The following is a 27050-nucleotide window of genomic DNA, read 5'->3' as shown; positions in this document are numbered from 1 at the left end:
AAAACAAAATTTTAAAGGGAATGGTTTCATTTATCAAAATAATCCCCAGCACATGCAAATTATAATCCAAACATAAATCAAAATGTCAGTGTAGACAATCGTGTTTTCTTCTTTTATTGCTCTTCTTTTCAGTTGTTCTAAATTCTTATCCAACACGTGTTTCATCGCACATTGGGCACACTATCCCACTACTTTTTCAGGGCTCTATCCTCTGCATATCGCACTTCTCTTCCGGTGATAATTCCATCCCAAAGGATATATAAATTCATTCCACCTCGTGGTATCCTATTTACGAGTTTGGCATGACCATATGATCACTGCTCAGTGTGTGGGGAGCTGTACCAAATATCGGCCTGCCCCAGGACAGCAGAGCTGCATATGCACCATAGGTGAAATGTGGGCGTCCTTAGTTAATGGCTTAAGCCCAGCTGATCCCTAATTACGGGGAAAATATCAGAGTGGCACTCCGCCCCGGTAGAAAATTTCATCCGTCAGTGTCTCATCCACGTGTACGCTCTCTGATCAGGGAGAAGGGTGGTTCTCTCTTCCTTGCAGCACCGCTTTCCAGATTAGGCGTAGAACATACCATCTTGAGAACCTCCCTTGTGGGCGCCGTAAACCTATTAACTAACCGCCCCTTCTCTAAGAAGTACACCCTGACATTCTTCAATGTTCACAGTGAAATATACCTATAGGAATAGAATTACATCTACGGCTATAAGTCGCTACATTGTATTTCTTTTCTACCAATGTTAGGGCTGTGTGGACAAATTTTCATTTCTCATGACTTGCATGGGAAACCATCTCGATGTTACGAATGCTAAAGGTGGCACTATGTGAACATAGACATGTGATAGTCTATCGATGGTGGTGTGATGCCACGCCACTGGACATTGCTAAAACTCTATAAAAGAAGAAACCCCAAAGGAGGGGCATCAAACGCCATTGATTTTTGTTTCTTGATGAACACCACTGATTTTTCCTACTTGAGACCGGGATGCTATGCTGATTTATCTTTTACTTTGGACTGTTTGTCAATGCTACAATCAGTCAATGATGGACTGAGACCTTCTTTGCCAAACCATTTCTATTTTTCATCTTCCCTTTATATCTTTAGCTCTAAGCTAATGGACTCGCCCCCAATGGACCTTTCCCTCTTTTCCGTAGGATCTAAGCTGTTAGAAATTTGAATCATCCTTCTGCCTTAAAAGGCAGTGGGACTCTTTAACTCTGCAAACTGATTCTGAAACTGAAAATCATTCTATAAAGTTTTGCCTAAATGTTTGGTGCTTTAATGCAACCTGTGATATTCTTGACCAAAGTCTTTAAGAAATTGCTCATTGTAATGAATTTTGATTCTTTAATACAAGAACCAAATTAAATTAATCTAAATTTGTCTGAGTCTATTATTGAGTCCCATTGGTTCATCCATTTAAAATGCGTTGTTAGGCGAATCAACGAGCTCTGTCAGAACATCAGGTTTTGCTTATTTTTTTTTGTGTTGCTATTACGGACCTTTTGGTTTGCATAATCCTCACTCAACTGAACTCTTTATTTCTACAGTATCGACTTGAGAGTAGTGAATCAAATTCTGATTACAAATTTGTGAGTTGACTGTCAAATTAGGGTCCTCATTGCACAGCTAACGTGGAGTTTGCTTTTCCTAATTTCGACCACTCCTATCAGCTGTGAAGATTCATCAGAGGAGCATTGCCTCTGTGGTAATGGCAACGCTTCAGCCTGTCTCATCGTAAAGGGTCCAGTATGGCTAGAGGAGTAAGGAGAGTAAGCATACAATAAAGACATTTTACACGCACTTTACGTTGCAACACAGGTATGCCAAGAACTGTCAGAGATGGTGAACTTGTTTGCAAGATGAGTGAGGCTGCAGGCCGTTGTTCCTTTGTAAATGATGCAGCTGAATTTTAGGGTGGCACAAGCTTGGAAGAGGAGCTAATGAAGATCCAACATGATAGGGAGTGATGGAATCATATTTCTTCAGGCCATAGATGAGGCATGTTGCATCATGCGGGGTGTCTTAAAGGGGTGCCACTATGGTCTGTGATTCCATTGTTATGCTGTACCTTGATTCCACTTCACACTACCTCCTCTTCACTAAGCTTTAATTGCTCATCCACAGAGGCCTATAGAGTAAAACTATCTTTGAAGCCCAATTTCCAGTTGCAGAACAAGAACCCAGTACTCTCTTGTAAAGGGAACACCTGTAATTTAATCTTTAATAGTGCTAGCTTATGCAGGTGTCTGCAAATACCAGAAAAAAAGTTTGTCGGTACACATATGATGCACACTGCACAAAAGAAGCAGCATACTTTATTTGATCAGTAAACCAATCCTAGGTGTCTCTGAACACTCATTGGAAACTTCAGTAGCCATTCTCAAATTCGATATGTTTAAAACCATGTATACATATTTGCACTGGAGTAAACCTTTGAATGATTGGTGTGCTTTTCAACTACCAAGGAAGTGCGACTGAAAAATCAGAGAAGTCAACAAAGTCCCGAAAACTTGATTGACGACATTGTCTAAGTAAAAGAATGAATCAGTTATCCCATAAATTGTGCAGCTACTCAGAGGAGTGTCCCGTCGCTGAGGCAACCGAAAAGAAGGAGGCACTACAATTCACTAGTGTGATGCAAATAGGTGGGTTTTAAGAATGGCATAATATCATATTCCTTGTTCTTTTTGAAAACTGCTCACTAGCATTTTTTAACCGTGTCCTGTAATGATCAGAACAGCCATGAGAATCACATCCTTCAGGTATTGACAATGTACTTTGAGACTGCACTTTGATCGGCCACACAGGAATGCTGATAGCTGGGAAGACAAACAGACAAACAGACCGACTGGGAAGTAGCCACTTAGACAGGAAGAAGAACAAGCAATAATGTAAGTAAGAAAATAGCCAGATACAGGTATATGCAGGTAGACTGAAATGCACCACATATGCTTCCGTAGGGATTGATGGCCACCTAAATTGTAATTAGGCGCACATAAATCTCCATTTAGAAAAACAAAGATGGTTTGTAGTCATAAAACATGAATTTACACCTGTAAATGTATTGTTCACATTTAATATGATACAACAATGATGTAACTAGTGGGTAGAGTTTCTGCAAGAAGCAGGTTGTTGTGCTTCCAGGCAGGAGTGATTTCCTATGTAGAGAAACACCCACAAACTAGCAAGTTGGCAGGTGTACCCAAAGTCTTTGGTAAACACGTTCTCGTCCTGAAATACTGTTTTTTTTCCCTAAAAAGCACTAATAAAGCCGAAACTGGTGAGGTAATGGAGAAAGGTAAACCCCTGAAATGTATTTGAATGTTACAGGGAGAATGTCTTCATAGCGAAATGTATTATCCCCGTAGAGACAAAAAAGTTTGCAATTGGAAATGAGCGACCACATCTGCACACTTTTCGATGCTTATCTATTACACATATGCAAGTGAAAATTCTTTCTCATTTCAGTAACTTGAATTTCACTTAAGAGTTCAAGAGCTTCGGGGGGCGCTAGGTGGCGCTACACCAAGATGGCCGCACTACCGTGAGGCTCCTGCCCGACCGGGCACTTCAATATCCTTCAATCCATCCTGCCCTCACTATACTGCTAACAGACCTCACCGGAGTATCCAGAGGAGCCTGCTGATCACGGCGGTGTGCGTCTCGCTGTGCTCCCGTGCTGGAGGAAGGCACTGTCGGCTGCGTCTTGCCCGGCGGGGGCTGCTTCCTGCGTGCTGCCCGGAGCCTCGCGGCGACATGGACTGCTGGGCCCCGCGGCTTTGGGGCCTGCCCTGGTCTGGTGACGCGGCGGCTGCCTGACGACTCGGGGGTGAGCTGCGCTGCCGTGCGGACTGCCGGAGGACTGCTGAGGGGGCCTGCCCTGGAGCCCCCGACCTGGCCGTGCCCTGCTGCCTGGTGCTGTCTTGATCTGCGACCGTTGGGCGAGGTGAGGAGCGCCGCCATTGCTGCCTCTCGGCCCCTGCCTGCCACGTGGCATCCTTCTGCACTGGGCCGCCGCTGGGCTGTTGGGGGCCCGGCTGTCTGCCTGGTCGGCCGGGGCTCGGCTGCTCTACCCGGCCACGATACGGAGCCCTGAGCTGGGGGGTGCCTGGGGCCCCGGCGGGCCACTGCGTGGGAGTCGCCCTATTGGGCCCTGCTGACCGCTTATTCTTCCCTGCGCCACCATCCATGCCACGGGGAGGAGGACGCCTGCCTCGGCTCTGGGGTGGGCACGATTGAGCTCCCGGTGGCGGGACGCAGTGTGGCCTGCGCTCATCCCTACTGGGGGGGACCCAGGAGTTGCTCTGGGACGGAGGGCCCCCCGTGCACCTGACAACAGCTAAGCCCTCTGGCCTGGACCCTCCCGCCGACTGCGGGCTTCGGCCATCTCCCCCCACCGCTCTTGCTGCTTGCCTTGCTGGTGGCGGGCCCGCTTGCTCTCGAGCCCCCATCGGAGTCCTGGGTGCCTGTTCTCCTGCCGGTGGGATCTCTCCTGTGCTGGTCGCTGCTACCGGGGGCTGAGGCCCGCCTGCTCCCGGAGGGTCCACACTAGTAGGGCCCCCCTTTGGGCTGCGGACTGTTGCCCGGCCCCGGTTGGACTCTGCGTGGTGTTTTGGGACGGCACTCCCCCCAAACCTTAGCCGGTCTCCCCTCGGGTGCGGTTGCGAGGGGTGGGGTGAGTCCCCACCCTCATCGGGGCGCGCCATGGGGCGCAATATCACCCGCCAGTCCCGGCTGCCGTTTGAGACCAAGACAACCCCCCCTCCCCTCCGCCGACGCCCGGGGCGGACGGTGGGCCCTCATCCGCCGTGGCCCCTGAGGAGGACTCTATTGCTTGGCATGAAGCAGAGCCTCTCCACTATTGACTCCAAGATTGACACCATTACTACCCGTCTAGACGGGGTCGTGGCTAAACTTGATCGACATGACGCCCGACTTCAGGAGACCGAGGAGCGGATCTCTTCTTTGGAAGACGGCGCCACCTCTGCAGGCAAACAGATATCGCAAATGGACCGTCTTCTTAAACTAATTGCGGACAAGAACGAGGACTTAGAGGCCAGGTCCCGTCGAAACAACGTCCGCCTTTTGGGCCTTGCGGAGACCACCAACACGGGGAAAATGGAGGCCTACATCGAGAACCTTGTGATTGAGTTATTTGGTAGAGACTCCTTCTCCCCACACTTGATCGTTGAAAGGGCACACAGGTCTCTGGCGAATCGACCTCCCCCTGGGGCCCCTCCGCGACCTATTATCGCACGATTCCTGAACTACAGGGATAGAGATGCGGTGCTCCGCCGAGCAAGGGAGATAGGTACAGTGCGATACGGCAATGCGACATTATCATTCTTCCCTGACTTCACTGCATCAGTACAAGAGTCTCGACGCAAGTTTACGGCCGTCAAAAAGAAACTACAAACCTGTGAGATCCCCTATGCTATGCTCTACCCTGCGAAACTGAAAATAACTCATTTAGGCAAACCACTCTTTTTTCAGCAACCACAACAGGTTGAGGACTTCCTTAAGCGGCATGGTGGAGCAGAGACACGAGGGGGTGAGGCGCCGCGCCGCTCCAGGTCGCCCTCACCAATGGGACAGCAGGACTGACCGCACTCGCGGTGGTATCAGAGTAATGTACATGTGCAGCTCCGGGAATCTCCTGCTCCAACTACCAAATGTACCGGGTGAGGTAACCCTTTATTAATATACATGTCTGAATGGGTGATTGCTTACTTCAGTGCTCGGTCACCCACCTCCGTCCCACGCTAAGGGCCCGGACTAGCCATCCGGACTCTTGTGGGTGAAAGAGAGGAGATGGGTGGCAGGTTGGTCGCCCCTAGATATTACCCCCCCTACGGGCAAGCCCCTATACGCCCTCCCCCCTAGCGGGGTACGGGTGGATGCTTTACTGTTTTCTTTTCCTAGGTTGGGGTTGTTATGGATGGGGAGGGATGGGTGGGACCAAGATTCCCGGCCAGTTGGGGCTGCCGGTGTGGGAGGGATTCAAGTTCTATGTTATTGTTCTCGAGCCACTGAAACACGAGGGATGTCTGTGCGGAACGGGGAAAAAGGGAAGGTACTCAGAAGGGTCATTTATGATTGTCATGCTTATTTCATTGTGTTGTACCATGCTGTGAACAACTATGGCACGTTACGGGACAGGGAGCGATGGAAGATGTAGGGAACACGGGGCCTAAGCAACAGCTTAAACTGATCTCCTGGAATGTCCGAGGGCTCAATGACCCCAGAAAGAGGCGCCAGGTCCTGGGATACCTAGATAGGCAGGGAGCGTCCATTGCCATGCTTCAGGAGACACACTTACGGCCAGGAGGGGATCCCTCATTTGCGTCACGCTGGGCTGCATGCAGGGTGTTCTCGTCCTACTCATCCTATGCTAGAGGCGTGACTGTGTTGGTGCGACGCGGGCTGGGTTTCATTCCGGCGGGTACTGAGGTGGGACCTTGTGGCAGATATTGCATGATTTGGGGAAGGTTCCACTCTCACACAATACTGTTCGCTTGCTATTACGGCCCCAATGTTGACGACCCGACGACACTACTGACTATGTGGGGGAGGATACAGACACTAGGCATCTCCCATGTAGTCCTGGGTGGGGATTTCAATGCCGCACTTCGACCTGCCATGGACCGCTCACACCCCCAGCCGTCCCACTACTCGCATACCCAGCGCGCCCTGGCTACTTTAACCGATGAACATCGGCTGACTGATGCCTGGCGTCACCTCCAACCCTCCCTTCGGCAAGGCACGCACTACTCTGCCGTACATTCCACTTGGGCCCGCATTGACTATATATTTCTATCTCCCGGCCTTACCCCGTGGTTGCTCGATGCGAATCACCTAGCGCGCACATTCTCCGATCACTCCCCTGTGTTGGTCTCCCTGAGCGTTCCCCTTGATGTGTCCCCATACCTCAGCTGGCGCCTTAACCCCGCGCACCTCACGGACTCAGTGTTCCATGCTGAAATGGAAAATGACATCACAGACTTCTTCACCCGCAACACTGGATCAGTCACCGAGTTCACTACGGTATGGGAGGCTTTTAAGGTTACTGTGAGAGGGTGGTGCATAGCGAAAGGTGGGGGGATCCTCAGGTGCCTGCGCGGAGATGTGCGTAGATTGGAGGCCGAGCTGCTGCTACTAGAGCGTGAACAGGCGCTGAACACACAAGACCAGGGGATCGCAGCGCGCCTCAGAGAAAAACTGAATGAGTATACAGACGCTGCCGCTAAGGAATGCAAATTCCTGGGGAAGCCTTATGTTGCGAGGGTGTACGGGGAGGGCGACCGACCTGGAAGAGCTCTGTCTTCGGCGGTGCGGCAACCCCGCTACCATAATTACGTGTCCTCTCTGCTAGATAGCCATGGGGTCCCGCAGAGAGACACACCTGCTCAGCTCCGAGTCCTCACGGACCATTACACTGGACTGTACACCTCCGGTAGACGGACCCCGATTGCACTCCCGGAGTACCTCGACGATACCGCGATAGCCTGGTTGGGTCCATCCCAGCAGAAATTTTTGCACCACGAACTGGAGCTAGACGAGATCAAGGACGCGATAATGTCCATGAAGTCAGGCAAGGCGCCGGGCTCGGACGGCTTGCCGATAGATTTTTACAAAGCCTTTATCCATGTCCTTGCCCCTATTCTGAAGCAACTGTTTTATTCTGCCCTTGAGGCAGGTATCCTACCGGGGACGATGCGAGAGGCCCTCATCACCTCCCTGCTGAAACCGGGCAAACCCCCGGAGTACTGCGACTCGTATAGACCCCTCTCTTTGTTGAACACAGACGGTAAGATACTCGCTAAGGTCCTCGCAACACGGCTCAACTTGCTGATGGAGCACCTTGTCCTTCCCGACCAATCCGGGTTTGTCCCGAATAGATCAACCTCCCACAATCTTCGTACCCTGCAGGCTGTGATGCAAGACATAGACCCCCACTGCGAGGCGGCTGCGGTGTTCCTGGACGCCACCAAGGCGTTCGACTCCCTCGAATGGGATTACTTACTGGCCTTGTTAGAGCGGATGGGGATTCCCTTCAGCTTCCTGGACTGGATCCGGCTGCTGTATCGCCGCCCCAAAGCGGCTGTTCTGCTCAATGGCTCCCGGTCTGCCCCATTCCTTATTCACAGAGGAACTCATCAGGGTTGCCCCCTATCGCCGGTCCTCTTCGCCCTCGCTATTGAGCCGCTTGCGGCTAAACTTCGCCAGCACCATAAACACCGCTCTCTTATATACCCGGAGCGACAATTGCTCATTGCATTATATGCGGACGACATGACGCTATACGTACATAAGCCACGTGACAATCTTAACCCGTTGCTGCGGGAGGTGACTAAATTCGGGGCCATATCGGGCATACAAATCAATTGGGCGAAGTCTGCATTATTCCCCCTGACTGACAGTACCACGAGATTCCCGCTAGATTACCCCTTGCTGTGAGAGTCGGACGAAATAACTTACTTGGGGGTTAAGGTGACCAGGAACCGGGACGCCCTTCTTAGAGCAAACTATGGTACGGCCATGGACAAACTCTCCGACAAAATCTCGCAATGGATCCATCTTCCGCTGTCCATGGCGGGGCGCATCTCCCTGATCAAGATGGTAATACTTCCCAAATTGTTGTACCTTTTCACCAATATTCCATATAGCCCTGGGGCACACTTCTTTCGGACCCTCAATTCCCAGCTGTCCCGCCTGGTTTGGTGCGGGAAACAAGCCCAGATCGGGCTGCGCACACTAATGTTGCCCTACCATCAGGGTGGGCTCGACGTTCCGAACTTCCAACGTTACTATGACTGTGCCCAGGGCCACTTTGCGGTGTACTGGTTTCACCCCCCCCTTCATGGCACACCTGGCGGTGGAAGACGGGTATATGAGACCTGAGAAACCTGCCGGATATCTATACACGGAGACCAGAATTGGGACTCGTGACCCCACCACGGTAGATTGCACCGTACAGGCCTGGAAGCGCATGGCAGACTGTATGGAGGTTACGTTTCTGTACTCTCCACGAATGACTCTGGCCCATGACCCCAGACTCAGTATTACCCGCGAGGAGCTTGGACGTCGGTTGCTCACACGGCTGTCGATACATACATGGGGCGACCTATACCACCAGGGGACCTTTCGGGCTGCGCCCCACTTCTTCGGAGACAACACCCCGTCGGTGATGGACACATTCCTATACACTCGCCTCCGGCAAAATATTCGGGCGGTCACTCCTAATTTCCCGGATGAGCCGGATGTCGTTGCGCCTTTGCACACCCTGCTCCAGGCGACCGCCCCGACACACGTGGTCTCTATGCTATACAAACACGTTCAGGTGGCACCTTCTCCCCCTCCGCTTAGGGCTCGGGCAGACTGGGACAGTGATCTAGGTGCACCGATGACAGACGACCAGTGGGAGGAAAGCTGCAGTCACACCAATGCTGTGACGGGCAATGCCCGCCTCCGTTTACTACATTTCAAGTACTTACACCGTCTTTACTTTACTCCGGCCAAATTGCATCGCTTCGGACTCCGGGATGATGATCGCTGCCTTCGGTGCCGTCAGCCTGGAGCGGACTTCATGCACCTGGCATGGACATGTCGGCCCGTGGCCGAGTATTGGATCGCGATATTCGCGGCCCTGTCTATAATGGTTGGGGTGGACATGTCCCCGTGCCCAATGACTGCCCTTCTGGGCCGCTCCTGCCCCTCGTTGAAAGCACACCGGAAATTTTTTGCGCTGGGATTATTACTGGCTAAACGTCATGTGGCGTGCAGATGGGGACGGGGGCGAGCGCCCAAATTCAAGACCTGGCTGGCCACGATGACGACCTGGCAGGAACATATACACAACTATGCTGACCTGCTGCCACACCGATCCCGTCCCAAAGACCTATGGGGACCACTCACGACATATCTTCTGCGCTCTCAGGCCTCGGCTGACGGTGGGGGGGAGCTTGGGGAGGACCTGGAGGGAGAAGCGCTGCCTACCCCACGCGGGCCTGGGTCTCCCCCCGCGGACGGTCCGGGCTGATGCATCACCTTGCCCCCGCTTGCACTCTCCCCTTGCACCACACTTCACGCTCAATCCCCCCCACCCTACCCTGCCTTGTTGCGCGCTTTCGGCTGTGTCTGCGCGCACCGAATCGGATGCTCGGTATGGATGACCGGAGGCCTTTTTGCTTCCCCTGCCCCCCCCTAACCAATGAGATCCTGTTTCTTCAAGGACCCGTGCGCTATGGCGTTCTAGATGGCGACACTATGCTCTAGCTCCCTGACTCGCTCACATTACTCCCCCCCCCAGCGCGACTGACCTGGCTATACGGGGCTGCGGTGTGCCACTTTGTGCGCCTATTCCATTCTCCAGTGCGCCTTGCTGGACAGCGGCCCTGCACCGCTCAGTCCCTTCCGCCACATGTTGGGTGCGTTGGACACACCCTGGGAGGGAATTGAAGTTTGATGTTTCTGTGGCTTCTAAGTTGCTTATTATAGATAAATGAAACCTCAACTACTCACTGCCGACTTTGCACCGTTTTGTCACAACATGTCCTTGCATTTCTGTGCAGTAACTGCTTTTACTCGCTGCCGGCCCTTCAGAGTTGTAGGCGTACAAGCTGTGTTAAATTATTGTTCATCGTCATGCACTGTCTACTACTCATTCTACTGCACTACCGCTCCCGGCCTGTTCCATCAGGTTGTAGGTGACGAGCTGTGTAAGATTTGATCGCGCCCAATAAAGGTTTTTCAAAAAAAAAAAAAAAAAGAGTTCAAGAGCTTCCTCTGAGCAGTGTCAACTAGGATGCATCCTTGAATGAGTGAAGGCACATGGCTGAAGAGAAGCATGAAAAAGAGGAGAATGCTATTGTAATAATTCAGTGTGATGAGCTCCCTATTTGAAGAGAAGTTGGCGTATTGCTATCCCCCTTTTCTGTGACATTTGTATTTCCAACTCCTGTTTGTTCTATGCACCTCTATCGTTGACCCGGGTCTGCCACCAGACTATTTCTAGGTCTGTTACATATCTACTACACTTTTCTAAAGATTTCTGGAAATGTTATGTTTCAAATTAAGAAATAGCATTTAAAAAGTTCAACGGATCAAGAAGCATTTCTTCTCTGCGAGGTGTGAAATGATTATAATAATGTTTACTTTTCAAGCGTCTCCATAGAGTAATTATGCAGCCGAAAATCTACACACTCGAAATCAGAGAGTTGGCATTTGTATTAACCGGAAAAGAGTGACTTGTGTGACTTCCCTTCCTCATTGAGATGTAAGTGAGATGCACGAGTGGAAATCGCATGTGCCTTATTGTCAGGCAAGCTTCTCGTTCGGCGTCTTGGCCGAGCTGCACGGGGGCCAGCAGCATTATCAGAGTCACTTCAGATGGCAGAGGATGAAGGCGCGGGCCTGTCCCGGATCCAGCTGCCAGGCTTTCATTTTGTTTGGGTACAAGAGCCCTATGTGCCACTGGGCATCAGCGTGGTCCATTTAACTCTCGAACCAATCAATGTTTATGACTTGGCAACAGATAAGCGAGCTGGGCCAGTGGAATGGAATTTACATACTTTTCTGCAAACACATTCAGAAGCCAAGAAATGTCTGACTTTGGCAGCTTTCAGTCACAGCTTTTTGACCTGTGCTAAGCTGTTGTTTATAAAGCACTCACAAGACAAGCAGCAAACTGAGACATCTTTCAGCACTTGTAAAGACGTTGGGGTAGAAGGAGGCACCCTACTTCCAGGCGGTGGGCACGGTGCTCGGCATATTACTGAAAATGCACAGGGTGGTATAGGAGCTGCCAGCTTTTGTGTGCTCTCTGGAAGTACTCAGTTACATTGCAATATTGCAAAATGATGATGCTTCAAATGCAAAATTTGTTGAGGACCTGGTTACAAAGTCAGGCACGTGTATTTTTTTTTGTTTTATATAGCGCAAACTCGACCTGAAGGTATTGGAGCGCTTTACACGAGCACCAGTTACATTACACAAGGACACATTCATTTGTTGGTAGGGACGGGGAGTAGATGCCTTAGGAATAATACTGCACGACAAAGTGCGGGTTCTAAGGTCACTAGCAGCAAAGAATTATGAACAACTATAAAAGTGACTCAACTTGAAATTACGTGTGAAGAGAGGAAAGACAGACATAATGTAAGATGCAAGCTCAGAAAGAGAAAGGGTAGCATTTGTGTTGCATAAAATGGAAGCAGAGGAAACGAACTGGCTGTGCAGAGGTAAGGCAGTGCAAACCACTGAATAATTCAAACGCCCCAAATGAGTTAAAATAATGTTTTTCAAAAACGTCAGTGTCTTTTTACTCCTCATTTATCTCACTTTCAATCAATCAATCAATCAATCAAATAAAACAATCAATCAATCAGGGGTTTATAGAGTGCACTACTCACCCATGGAGGCCTCAATGCGCTGTGGGGATGGGTGTTTCGGGCAGCTCCGAGGTATTCCGAAGAGCCAGGACTTGAGGACTTTTCTAAAAGTTTGCAGAGTAGGGCTTCGTCTGATGCTGAGGGGGAGTTCATTCCAGGTCTTGGCCGCGATGTAGGAGAAGGATCTGCCTCTTGTTCTGACTCTGTGAATGCGGGGGATTTCGGCCTGGTATCTCTTGGGGGCATGGGGGCTTTAACTGACGCTTTATTATCTGTATCACTCGTCTGGAGGAAAGGGCACTTGCATGTTATCATCCTGCTCTGCTGAAATCTCCCTTCACAACCACACTGCCACCCCCACACGAGTCCTGCCAACAATAGCCTTCTGCACCCTGCTGAATCACCCACTGGGGTTGCAACGCCTCAGTAATTGTTCTGGTCCCAGCTGCCATTGAAGGGAGGAGTTCACTACTGATGGAGTTTGGAGTTTGCCACTTTATCTGGCTATTGGAACAAAGTCATAACCAGGGCGATTCAAGTAGTGTATGTAGAGCCCCATTAAATACCCTCTGAAACACTGAGCACTCCACTGCCGCTCCTGGAGCTCTCAAACCTCTGGACTAGACTTTGATGACTGGTCCTTTGCTTTTCAACAGATTGGGCATAGCCACATTTTGATGTGCCACCCTTCAAGCTGGGGGTGGTACCCGTGACTTTTCTCTCCATGTATATAAAAAAAAAATTTCTTCAAGGTTGGAAGGCAGTTTTCGCTCATTTCTGTAATCTTTACTTCCATCTCTTTCTTTCACCTTCCTCTCCTCTAAGCCATATCTTCCCATCATCCCTTCTATCCCACAATCCTTTGCACCGTCCTGTGTATGCCCTCTAACTTCCTCTCACATCCTTTTACTTCCAGGCATTTTTTATTCTTCCTTTAGCTCTTCTTTCTCCAACCTCGCATTACCTGACGTACTGGAGAATGGCTTTTCAATTCACGTGTGTTAACCTACCCTGAGTCTTCCTGCCCATTATAAAAGATCATGTTGCTCGTTAGTTGCATACAAGTACTCTTATTCTATTTGTCCCCCGTTTATACTGGTGGTTTCTCTTTTGTAGTAAATCGTTTAGCCTCTGATATTAGTTTCATAGTTGATTGCTCTACTACTATCGACACTTAACATACTTTGCAATGTATGTCATTTGTTTAGGACATACTATCCAATTTGTTGTTGATAATATATGTACCGTATTTGATCTGTTAAAAAATGTATTTATAAAAATCCGATTGGCCGCACTCTGCTAGTCCTATCAGCGTGTTGCCCCAAAGAATTGTGGTCCATGAAGTAGCGTCGGCGGGTACGCCTATGCCAAAAGTTTAAAATGAAAGTGAGTGTCGCGTTAGCCATCCCTGGACACGTGTTTCGAGGTAGTTGCCTCTCGTCAGCAGGGAGTAGGTATGTGTGTGGGGTTGCTGCGTAGGCTGCCAAAAAATATTCTCAGGTAAAGTACCACTCAAGGCACGCAGGTGCGTAGCCATGGGCTCGTCAGCCCCAACGGCTCAAGGGAGCCTGAATATAAACAAAAATCCGATTGGCCGCACTCTGCTAGTCCTATCAGCGTGTTGCCCCAAAGAATTGTGGTCCATGAAGTAGCGTCGGCGGGTACGCCTATGCCAAAAGTTTAAAATGAAAGTGAGTGTCGCGTTAGCCATCCCTGGACACGTGTTTCGAGGTAGTTGCCTCTCGTCAGCAGGGAGTAGGTATGTGTGTGGGGTTGCTGCGTAGGCTGCCAAAAAATATTCTCAGGTAAAGTACCACTCAAGGCACGCAGGTGCGTAGCCATGGGCTCGTCAGCCCCACCGGCTCAAGGGAGCCTGAATATAAACAAAAATCCGATTGGCCGCACTCTGCTAGTCCTATCAGCGTGTTGCCCCAAAGAATTGTGGTCCATGAAGTAGCGTCGGCGGGTACGCCTATGCCAAAAGTTTAAAATGAAAGTGAGTGTCGCGTTAGCCATCCCTGGACACGTGTTTCGAGGTAGTTGCCTCTCGTCAGCAGGGAGTAGGTATGTGTGTGGGGTTGCTGCGTAGGCTGCCAAAAAATATTCTCAGGTAAAGTACCACTCAAGGCACGCAGGTGCGTAGCCATGGGCTCGTCAGCCCCACCGGCTCAAGGGAGCCTGAATATAAACAAAAATCCGATTGGCCGCACTCTGCTAGTCCTATCAGCGTGTTGCCCAAAGAATTGTGGTCCATGAAGTAGCGTCGGCGGGTACGCCTATGCCAAAAGTTTAAAATGAAAGTGAGTGTCGCGTTAGCCATCCCTGGACACGTGTTTCGAGGTAGTTGCCTCTCGTCAGCAGGGAGTAGGTATGTGTGTGGGGTTGCTGCGTAGGCTGCCAAAAAATATTCTCAGGTAAAGTACCACTCAAGGCACGCAGGTGCGTAGCCATGGGCTCGTCAGCCCCACCGGCTCAAGGGAGCCTGAATATAAACAAAAATCCGATTGGCCGCACTCTGCTAGTCCTATCAGCGTGTTGCCCCAAAGAATTGTGGTCCATGAAGTAGCGTCGGCGGGTACGCCTATGCCAAAAGTTTAAAATGAAAGTGAGTGTCACGTTAGCCATCCCTGGACACGTGTTTCGAGGTAGTTGCCTCTCGTCAGCAGGGAGTAGGTATGTGTGTGGGGTTGCTGCGTAGGCTGCCAAAAAATATTCTCAGGTAAAGTACCACTCAAGGCACGCAGGTGCGTAGCCATGGGCTCGTCAGCCCCACCGGCTCAAGGGAGCCTGAATATAAACAAAAATCCGATTGGCCGCACTCTGCTAGTCCTATCAGCGTGTTGCCCCAAAGAATTGTGGTCCATGAAGTAGCGTCGGCGGGTACGCCTATGCCAAAAGTTTAAAATGAAAGTGAGTGTCGCGTTAGCCATCCCTGGACACGTGTTTCGAGGTAGTTGCCTCTCGTCAGCAGGGAGTAGGTATGTGTGTGGGGTTGCTGCGTAGGCTGCCAAAAAATATTCTCAGGTAAAGTACCACTCAAGGCACGCAGGTGCGTAGCCATGGGCTCGTCAGCCCCACCGGCTCAAGGGAGCCTGAATATAAACAAAAATCCGATTGGCCGCACTCTGCTAGTCCTATCAGCGTGTTGCCCCAAAGAATTGTGGTCCATGAAGTAGCGTCGGCGGGTACGCCTATGCCAAAAGTTTAAAATGAAAGTGAGTGTCGCGTTAGCCATCCCTGGACACGTGTTTCGAGGTAGTTGCCTCTCGTCAGCAGGGAGTAGGTATGTGTGTGGGGTTGCTGCGTAGGCTGCCAAAAAATATTCTCAGGTAAAGTACCACTCAAGGCACGCAGGTGCGTAGCCATGGGCTCGTCAGCCCCACCGGCTCAAGGGAGCCTGAATATAAACAAAAATCCGATTGGCCGCACTCTGCTAGTCCTATCAGCGTGTTGCCCCAAAGAATTGTGGTCCATGAAGTAGCGTCGGCGGGTACGCCTATGCCAAAAGTTTAAAATGAAAGTGAGTGTCGCGTTAGCCATCCCTGGACACGTGTTTCGAGGTAGTTGCCTCTCGTCAGCAGGGAGTAGGTATGTGTGTGGGGTTGCTGCGTAGGCTGCCAAAAAATATTCTCAGGTAAAGTACCACTCAAGGCACGCAGGTGCGTAGCCATGGGCTCGTCAGCCCCACCGGCTCAAGGGAGCCTGAATATAAACAAAAATCCGATTGGCCGCACTCTGCTAGTCCTATCAGCGTGTTGCCCCAAAGAATTGTGGTCCATGAAGTAGCGTCGGCGGGTACGCCTATGCCAAAAGTTTAAAATGAAAGTGAGTGTCGCGTTAGCCATCCCTGGACACGTGTTTCGAGGTAGTTGCCTCTCGTCAGCAGGGAGTAGGTATGTGTGTGGGGTTGCTGCGAAACACGTGTCCAGGGATGGCTAACGCATACACATACTGTTCTATTTACTTTTTGTGGCATAGGCGTACCCGCCGTCGCCACTACATTTCCCACAGTCCTTTGGGGCAACTTGCTGGTGTGACGAGGGGTGTGCGACCTACTTTTCCTCAATTTAAACGGCTTCCTTAAGCCAACGGGCTGACGAGCCTTGAGTCTGCACCTGCGCGCCAGGAGAGGTACTTGACCTGCTTTTAATTACATTTGGCAGTCCACGCGGCACCCCTTTACACTGACCTGCTCCCTGCTGACGAGAGGCAACTACCTCGAAACACGTGTCCAGGGATGGCTAACGCATACACATACTGTTCTATTTACTTTTTGTGGCATAGGCGTACCCGCCGTCGCCACTACATTTCCCACAGTCCTTTGGGGCAACTTGCTGGTGTGACGAGCAATGTGCGACCTACTTTTCCTCAATTTAAACGGCTTCCTTAAGCCAATGGGCTGACGAGCCTTGAGTCTGCACCTGCGCGCCAGGAGAGGTACTTGACCTGCTTTTAATTACATTTGGCAGTCCACGCGGCACCCCTTTACACTGACCTGCTCCCTGCTGACGAGAGGCAACTACCTCGAAACACGTGTCCAGGGATGGCTAACGCATACACATACTGTTCTATTTACTTTTTTGTGGCATAGGCGTACCCACCGTCGCCACTACATTTCCCACAGTCCTTTGGGGCAACTTGCTGGTGTGACGAGCGGTGTGCGACCTACTTTTCCTCAATTTAAACGGCTTCCTTAAGCCAACGGGCTGACGAGCCTTGAGTCTGCACCTGCGCGCCAGGAGAGGTACTTGACCTGCTTTTAATTACATTTGGCAGTCCACGCGGCACCCCTTTACACTGACCTGCTCCCTGCTGACGAGAGGCAACTACCTCGAAACACGTGTCCAGGGATGGCTAACGCATACACATACTGTTCTATTTACTTTTTGTGGCATAGGCGTACCCGCCGTCGCCACTACATTTCCCACAGTCCTTTGGGGCAACTTGCTGGTGTGACGAGCGGTGTGCGACCTACTTTTCCTCAATTTAAACGGCTTCCTTAAGCCAACGGGCTGACGAGCCTTGAGTCTGCACCTGCGCGCCAGGAGAGGTACTTGACCTGCTTTTAATTACATTTGGCAGTCCACGCGGCACCCCTTTACACTGACCTGCTCCCTGCTGACGAGAGGCAACTACCTCGAAAAACGTGTCCAGGGATGGCTAACGCATACACATACTGTTCTATTTACTTTTTGTGGCATAGGCGTACCCGCCGTCGCCACTACATTTCCCACAGTCCTTTGGGGCAACTTGCTGGTGTGACGAGCGGTGTGCGACCTACTTTTCCTCAATTTAAACGGCTTCCTTAAGCCAACGGGCTGACGAGCCTTGAGTCTGCACCTGCGCGCCAGGAGAGGTACTTGACCTGCTTTTAATTACATTTGGCAGTCCACGCGGCACCCCTTTACACTGACCTGCTCCCTGCTGACGAGAGGCAACTACCTCGAAACACGTGTCCAGGGATGGCTAACGCATACACATACTGTTCTATTTACTTTTTGTGGCATAGGCGTACCCGACGTCGCCACTACATTTCCCACAGTCCTTTGGGGCAACTTGCTGGTGTGACGAGCGGTGTGCGACCTACTTTTCCTCAATTTAAACGGCTTCCTTAAGCCAACGGGCTGACGAGCCTTGAGTCTGCACCTGCGCGCCAGGAGAGGTACTTGACCTGCTTTTAATTACATTTGGCAGTCCACGCGGCACCCCTTTACACTGACCTGCTCCCTGCTGACGAGAGGCAACTACCTCGAAACACGTGTCCAGGGATGGCTAACGCATACACATACTGCTCTATTTACTTTTTGTGGCATAGGCGTACCCGCCGTCGCCACTACATTTCCCACAGTCCTTTGGGGCAACTTGCTGGTGTGACGAGCGGTGTGCGACCTACTTTTCCTCAATTTAAACGGCTTCCTTAAGCCAACGGGCTGACGAGCCTTGAGTCTGCACCTGCGCGCCAGGAGAGGTACTTGACCTGCTTTTAATTACATTTGGCAGTCCACGCGGCACCCCTTTACACTGACCTGCTCCCTGCTGACGAGAGGCAACTACCTCGAAACACGTGTCCAGGGATGGCTAACGCATACACATACTGTTCTATTTACTTTTTGTGGCATAGGCGTACCCGCCGTCGCCACTACATTTCCCACAGTCCTTTGGGGCAACTTGCTGGTGTGACGAGCGGTGTGCGACCTACTTTTCCTCAATTTAAACGGCTTCCTTAAGCCAACGGGCTGATGAGCCTTGAGTCTGCACCTGCGCGCCAGGAGAGGTACTTAACCTGCTTTTAATTACATTTGGCAGTCCACGCGGCACCCCTTTACACTGACCTGCTCCCTGCTGACGAGAGGCAACTACCTCGAAACACGTGTCCAGGGATGGCTAACGCATACACATACTGTTCTATTTACTTTTTGTGGCATAGGCGTACCCGCCGTCGCCACTACATTTCCCACAGTCCTTTGGGGCAACTTGCTGGTGTGACGAGCGGTATGCGACCTACTTTTCCTCAATTTAAACGGCTTCCTTAAGCCAACGGGCTGACGAGCCTTGAGTCTGCACCTGCGCGCCAGGAGAGGTACTTGACCTGCTTTTAATTACATTTGGCAGTCCACGCGGCACCCCTTTACACTGACCTGCTCCCTGCTGACGAGAGGCAACTACCTCGAAACACGTGTCCAGGGATGGCTAACGCATACACATACTGTTCTATTTACTTTTTGTGGCATAGGCGTACCCGACGTCGCCACTACATTTCCCACAGTCCTTTGGGGCAACTTGCTGGTGTGACGAGCGGTGTGCGACCTACTTTTCCTCAATTTAAACGGCTTCCTTAAGCCAACGGGCTGACGAGCCTTGAGTCTGCACCTGCGCGCCAGGAGAGGTACTTGACCTGCTTTTAATTACATTTGGCAGTCCACGCGGCACCCCTTTACACTGACCTGCTCCCTGCTGACGAGAGGCAACTACCTCGAAACACGTGTCCAGGGATGGCTAACGCATACACATACTGTTCTATTTACTTTTTGTGGCATAGGCGTACCCGCCGTCGCCACTACATTTCCCACAGTCCTTTGGGGCAACTTGCTGGTGTGACGAGCGGTGTGCGACCTACTTTTCCTCAATTTAAACGGCTTCCTTAAGCCAACGGGCTGACGAGCCTTGAGTCTGCACCTGCGCGCCAGGAGAGGTACTTGACCTGCTTTTAATTACATTTGGCAGTCCACGCGGCACCCCTTTACACTGACCTGCTCCCTGCTGACGAGAGGCAACTACCTCGAAACACGTGTCCAGGGATGGCTAACGCATACACATACTGTTCTATTTACTTTTTGTGGCATTGGCGTACCCGCCGTCACCACTACATTTCCCACAGTCCTTTGGGGCAACTTGCTGGTGTGACGAGCGGTGTGCGACCTACTTTTCCTCAATTTAAACGGCTTCCTTAAGCCAACGGGCTGACGAGCCTTGAGTCTGCACCTGCGCGCCAGGAGAGGTACTTGACCTGCTTTTAATTACATTTGGCAGTCCACGCGGCACCCCTTTACACTGACCTGCTCCCTGCTGACGAGAGGCAACTACCTCGAAACACGTGTCCAGGGATGGCTAACGCATACACATACTGTTCTATTTACGTTTTGTCGCATAGGCGTACCCGCCGTCGCCACTACATTTCCCACAATCCTTTGGGGCAACTTGCTGGTGTGACGAGCGGTGTGCGACCTACTTTTCCTCAATTTAAACGGCTTCCTTAAGCCAACGGGCTGACGAGCCTTGAGTCTGCACCTGCGCGCCAGGAGAGGTACTTGGCCTGCTTTTAATTACATTTGGCAGTCCACGCGGCACCCCTTTACACTGACCTGCTCCCTGCTGACGAGAGGCAACTACCTCGAAACACGTGTCCAGGGATGGCTAACGCATACACATACTGTTCTATTTACTTTTTGTGGCATAGGCGTACCCGCCGTCGCCACTACATTTCCCACAGTCCTTTGGGGCAACTTGCTGGTGTGACGAGCGGTGTGCGACCTACTTTTCCTCAACTTAAACGGCTTCCTTAAGCCAACGGGCTGACGAGCCTTGAGTCTGCACCTGCGCGCCAGGAGAGGTACTTGACCTGCTTTTAATTACATTTGGCAGTCCACGCGGCACCCCTTTACAATGACCTGCTCCCTGCTGACGAGAGGCAACTACCTCGAAACACGTGTCCAGGGATGGCTAACGCATACACATACTGTTCTATTTACTTTTTGTGGCATAGGCGTACCCGCCGTCGCCACTACATTTCCCACAGTCCTTTGGGGCAACTTGCTGGTGTGACGAGCGGTGTGCGACCTACTTTTCCTCAATTTAAACGGCTTCCTTAAGCCAACGGGCTGACGAGCCTTGAGTCTGCACCTGCGCGCCAGGAGAGGTACTTGACCTGCTTTTAATTACATTTGGCAGTCCACGCGGCACCCCTTTACACTGACCTGCTCCCTGCTGATGAGAGGCAACTACCTCGAAACACGTGTCCAGGGATGGCTAACGCATACACATACTGTTCTATTTACTTTTTGTGGCATAGGCGTACCCGCCGTCGCCACTACATTTCCCACAGTCCTTTGGGGCAACTTGCTGGTGTGACGAGCGGTGTGCGACCTACTTTTCCTCAATTTAAACGGCTTCCTTAAGCCAACGGGCTGACGAGCCTTGAGTCTGCACCTGCGCGCCAGGAGAGGTACTTGACCTGCTTTTAATTACATTTGGCAGTCCACGCGGCACCCCTTTACACTGACCTGCTCCCTGCTGACGAGAGGCAACTACCTCGAAACACGTGTCCAGGGATGGCTAACGCATACACATACTGTTCTATTTACTTTTTGTGGCATAGGCGTACCCGCCGTCGCCACTACATTTCCCACAGTCCTTTGGGGCAACTTGCTGGTGTGACGAGCGGTGTGCGACCTACTTTTCCTCAATTTAAACGGCTTCCTTAAGCCAACGGGCTGACGAGCCTTGAGTCTGCACCTGTGCGCCAGGAGAGGTACTTGACCTGCTTTTAATTACATTTGGCTCTCCACGCAGCACCCCTTTACACTGACCTGCTCCCTGCTGACGAGAGGCAACTACCTCGAAACACGTGTCCAGGGATGGCTAACGCATACACATACTGTTCTATTTACTTTTTGTGGCATAGGCGTACCCGCCGTCGCCACTACATTTCCCACAGTCCTTTGGGGCAACTTGCTGGTGTGACGAGCGGTGTGCGACCTACTTTTCCTCAATTTAAACGGCTTCCTTAAGCCAACGGGCTGACGAGCCTTGAGTCTGCACCTGCGCGCCAGGAGAGGTACTTGACCTGCTTTTAATTACATTTGGCAGTCCACGCGGCACCCCTTTACACTGACCTGCTCCCTGCTGACGAGAGGCAACTACCTCGAAACAAGTGTCCAGGGATGGCTAACGCATACACATACTGTTCTATTTACTTTTTGTGGCATAGGCGTACCCGCCGTCGCCACTACATTTCCCACAGTCCTTTGGGGCAACTTGCTGGTGTGACGAGCGGTGTGCGACCTACTTTTCCTCAATTTAAACGGCTTCCTTAAGCCAACGGGCTGACGAGCCTTGAGTCTGCACCTGCGCGCCAGGAGAGGTACTTGACCTGCTTTTAATTACATTTGGCAGTCCACGCGGCACCCCTTTACACTGACCTGCTCCCTGCTGACGAGAGGCAACTACCTCGAAACACGTGTCCAGGGATGGCTAACGCATACACATACTGTTCTATTTACTTTTTGTGGCATAGGCGTACCCGCCGTCGCCACTACATTTCCCACAGTCCTTTGGGGCAACTTGCTGGTGTGACGAGCGGTGTGCGACCTACTTTTCCTCAAAAAAAATGTATTTATATTTATGTGTATTTACAATCTGTCGCCGTTCTGACATTTTACGCTTAATTGATGGATTTCCTTTGCTCGCATTTGTGTTGTGTACATGCCCTGGAAACGCTGGTAGCATGCCCCTTGGGGTCTGGGCGCGCTGGGCGCACATCGAATGCTAAAAGTTACCAGATCTGCATCTCTTAGACTCCACAGGTCTATGGGTGCTTGGCTTTCCACTTTACTACTTATCTTATTCTAAGTGTTCACTCCCTCAATATTGTTAATTTAGTGCTGCCTGCTTTTCGTCCCTGGGCAAACTCTATTGTTATCCAAGCTCTCCTACGTTGCCTGCACACTTTCTGTATTCCTTCTGCAGTGTTTTTAATTTTATAGTGACTCCCTCTAATCTCTTCTCCACATCCAGTCACCTTCTGAAATTAGTTTCCAATTCTTCAAAGTACCCTAGACACCCATTCTCTCCAAGAAGGCTGCCAAAAACGTAAAACATAAAATTAAAGTTTTTGAAACACACATTGTCGACGAATATGACACAAGAAGTGGCAACCTGGAAACGTACCTTTATCACATAATGCCCCCTTCAGGAGTTAAGTATTCTTGATGGATTTCAATGCCTTCTGAACCTCTAAACTTCTGGATGGCTGTGAACTCACGGTATCCCCTTCCTCATTCATCGGAGAAATCTATTGATTTTCATCATTCATAGTGGAGGAATTTGTTCCAGTATTCAGATGATAATTTAGGATTGTTTGATCTCCAATTCATGACCCTTCTATTGCGGGATGAGCCTCCCTCCCCTCATTCACTGTTTGTCCCTCTAATACCAACGTTTCCTCTCTGCCTAAAGAGACTGACCTCAAGTCTGTCCCACTTTTCATATATCTGCTCTGTTCCTCCTTCATATAAACTTTCTACCCATCTCTCGCTTGGACTCTCCCACCTGTATTGATGTCCTTACAGTCATCCTCATCATATCACTGAGAATACTCATGAAAACCCAGATACACCAGTAATAGCTAACTATCCATCTAACATTATCCTCTGTACAGCTATGCGCGCTGTATAATCTATTAGTCAATCTTTTGCTTTTTTACCTAATGTCTTCACTTCTAGCTACATTTACTCTTCCTGTTTTATGAACCAATAATAACCAGATCTTCCAAAAGTGGGGATAGAAACTGAAGTGCTCTTCTAAAGAAAAAAAGGAAAGAAATGCACTTTGGTGTCAGAGCCTGGCCTCGAGGACGATGTCAGTCTCTGAATCACTCTGCTTGTGCGAATTACCCTATACTCATTTTAATTACTGAATGAAAGCTCAAACTCACCCTTCCTAACCCTCTCTGAGCTCTGAAGGTGAGGGTGATGGCAAGAGATGTGGAGACCCAATTCCTGACGCCTTTGAGACAACGCAGTGAGGAACAGAGGTGCCGGCGCTGCCACAAGCCCAGTCCAGGGTAAGCGACGCCCCAAGTGTGGGACCGTCCACAGGCCTTAGGTCTGCCTAGCAATCAGATGCCATTAATCAACAAGGGAACAATCCACTTGGCACTGAGAAGTCTCTCGACCTGACCGGGCGGTGCAATAGTAGAATCATTAAGAAAGACACCTTCTCATTAAAACCTTGTTCTTTATCTGCACCTTTCTGTGATACTGTGTTTCTTCACTATACACTCACCGGCAGCTGCTGAAATCAGATGGTGGCCATCTTGGCTTGGGCAGTAGGATGAGTGTTCCTCTCTAGTGCCAGGTGTGCTTCTTTGTACTGAGCTCCAGCGCCCTCAACATCACATCTATCACTGAGTTGCCAAGCTCCTTAATTATTAATCTGTAGACCCACTTTGTCAACAGCCATGATTTGAGGCAATTGTTGATCTGTCCTCCCTTCATCAGTTCACACCCTCCTTGATGTCAAAGGGGGAATCATTCCAGCAATTAACATTTCCTGAAGCATTAACAGGCACATGAGAAAAGCCACTACTGTCAACTATGGTGGTGGATCAAACCACTACTCTGGAGACACCCATGAGGATATTAAAAGATATCAAATGCTCCATGCAAGCAGTGAAACACTCATCTACTGCAACAATGGGCAAACTGAAAACTATTCATGTAGAAATGTCTACGTTCAAATCTAAGCTCAACTTGATGGATGCGAGTATTTGCATCAGAGGACAAATATACAATGCACCTTATTGAGCACAAACACTTTGAACTCTTCAAAATAAAGTTAATGATCTGGAGGACCATAGAACGCGTAACGATGTGTGCCTGTCTGGCCTGCCAAACAATTAAGGAGGTGACAACATGCAGGGCTTCTTACAAGATTTCATCCCCCATCTTCTGAAAACAGACTTCCAGATACCCCTGGAATTTGAAATGGACTCACAGTGAAACATTATTGTGCAGGCACACCGGAAAAACCATCGGTCAATAATAATGTGTCTTCTGCTCCATACCAAACCAGATTGATCCTGCTGTTGGCATGACAAAACTGCCCCAGTGCCTTTAAAGGGGGTTCTCTAGGATTCTCTGCAGACATTTTGTATGATACCAATATCTGACACAGAAAGACAAGTTTCTCAATCCGACCCATACTGAAGCAGAAGAGGATCCAGTGCGGCCTCTTACAACTGGCTACAGTGATATTAACCACTGATGGCACAACCCAAGAATTCACAGATCCCCAACTCTTAAAGGGTTTTCTTGAAACACTTGACCACAGTCCGATGGAAACACTGCTACCTCAGCGTAAGGACAAATTAGAAGGATCCAGTCACACTCTGGATTCAGTTTGTTTACAATGTGACAACATCAATCTGGGATTACCAGATCCAGACACTCGTGAAAAGACTTGTCACATCAGTCTAAAAGACAGACTTCCAGAGAGAGGGATACATTTTAGCCCCTCTTCATACCCTAAGGTAAACACCCATCATTCTATAATGACTACCTCTGTCACCTCCCATCTGCCTCTGTCTCATGACTCACTATTCACAGACAGAGACGTATATACTTTATTGGGAATAGACCATGGAATCAACAGGTGAGGCTCATCTTTATAAAGTTTTTCTCAGTAGTACAAGACAAAGTCACCATTCAACTTGGACAATCCTAGCGCCCCTTGCTTACATCTATCCAGCCCCCAAAACTGGAACTTTCCTGATTAGTGCCAGTTAATTTATACTCATGACCCCACTGGGCTTATATCCCTCATACCAATCGCTCTCCCCCTACTCTGACCATATTTGTAATCAATAGACTCATGTGCCGAGGAAGAATCACTCATTTGACCAAACCCTTGTCAGTATGGCCCCTTAATGATCATGGAACTACTAGGTACCAATGATGCAAAAAAAACTAACATTCTTAGGTTACAAAAAGCCAGACTTTGTACTTATACAGCAAAGACAAGCTGAAAAGAGACTGGGTGGTTAAGATGGTCACAGCTTACGGCAAACATGCTGCCTCTTCATCTCTGCTGTACACGAAAGGTGAGGTAGCTGTTACAAATGGGGGTCTCTAGTTGGCAGAGGTAGGTACCTTTGTGCAAATAGGGACCCTTGCTTCTAGTCAGGGTAATGGGGATGCACACTTTAGATAACCCCTACTCACCCCTGGATAGCTTGGCATGAGCAGACAGACTTATACCAAAGGCAATGTGTAAAGTATTTGTACTCAAAACACACAGTGATACAGTGATAACACCACAAATGGACACCATATCAGTTTAGAAAAATAAAGCAAAACTCAACAAAACCAAAACGACAAAAATCCAACATACAAGTATTATGAATATGACTTTTAAAGATTACAACCAACTTAGTCCATAGAAAACTATGGATACATGATTTCTCTCAAAGTACCTGTAGTTGCAACAAAATTCACAAGGCCAAACAGCCACAGAGATGGGAAGCGTCTAAAAACAAAGAGATGCTTTAGTTCCTGAGACCTTGGATAGGCGATGCAACAGTTCTGCTGCATGCATTAGAAGAGATGCATCAAATCCAGTCTGTAGGGGGAAGTATTGCAAAAATTCTGAGACGGTTCTGGTCCGCGGGTGATGCGTTGGGAAAACTTGACACACAGGTACGATGAGTGGATATCCGGGATGCGTCGGCGATTGATGCGGCAGCGTCGAGCTGTGCTGCGTCAGTTTCTTCAACCAGGAACCCTTGATGCGTTGGTTCTTGCAGCAGCGACATGTCATGCATCGGTTTTGGCAGCAGCACAGCGATGCGTGGAGATTCTTCTCACACCGCAGTGCTGTGTGAGGAAAACTGCCGCAAGAAGAGCAATGCATCGATTTTCTAGAAGTTGCATTGATTTTCTAGCTCCCAACAGCAGGAACAACCTCCAGAGGCTCAACACAGTCACAGGCACCTCTTGGCAGGTCAGAACTCCAAGCAAGAAAGTTCAGGGGAGCTGGGGGTGAAGTCTTTGTGTCCCTGAAACTTCAGAACATGAGGCCAGCACACACAGGCACTTGGACATCTTTCTTCAAGCAGGGGACACAGCACACAGCGCAGTCCTTATCCTATCCTTGGCAGAATCAGCTACTGCAGGCCAACCCCAGACAGCACACAGCAAAGGGGTAGTACTTCTCCTTCAGTTTCGCCAGCTCTTCTTCTTGGCAAAGGTTCCTCTTGGATTCAAGAAATGATCTAAAGTTCTGTGTTTTTAGGTCTAATACATATAGCCCAAAATGTCTTTGTTCTCTTTGTGCAAGGGTCTCTGAGCCCAGTCCAAACCAGTTCTGTC

Source organism: Triturus cristatus, chromosome 7 (genome assembly GCF_964204655.1).
Source record: "Triturus cristatus chromosome 7, aTriCri1.1, whole genome shotgun sequence".
Lineage (NCBI taxonomy): Eukaryota > Metazoa > Chordata > Amphibia > Caudata > Salamandridae > Triturus > Triturus cristatus.
The sequence above is the reverse complement of the archived record's forward strand: the minus strand, read 5'-3'. Positions refer to the sequence as shown.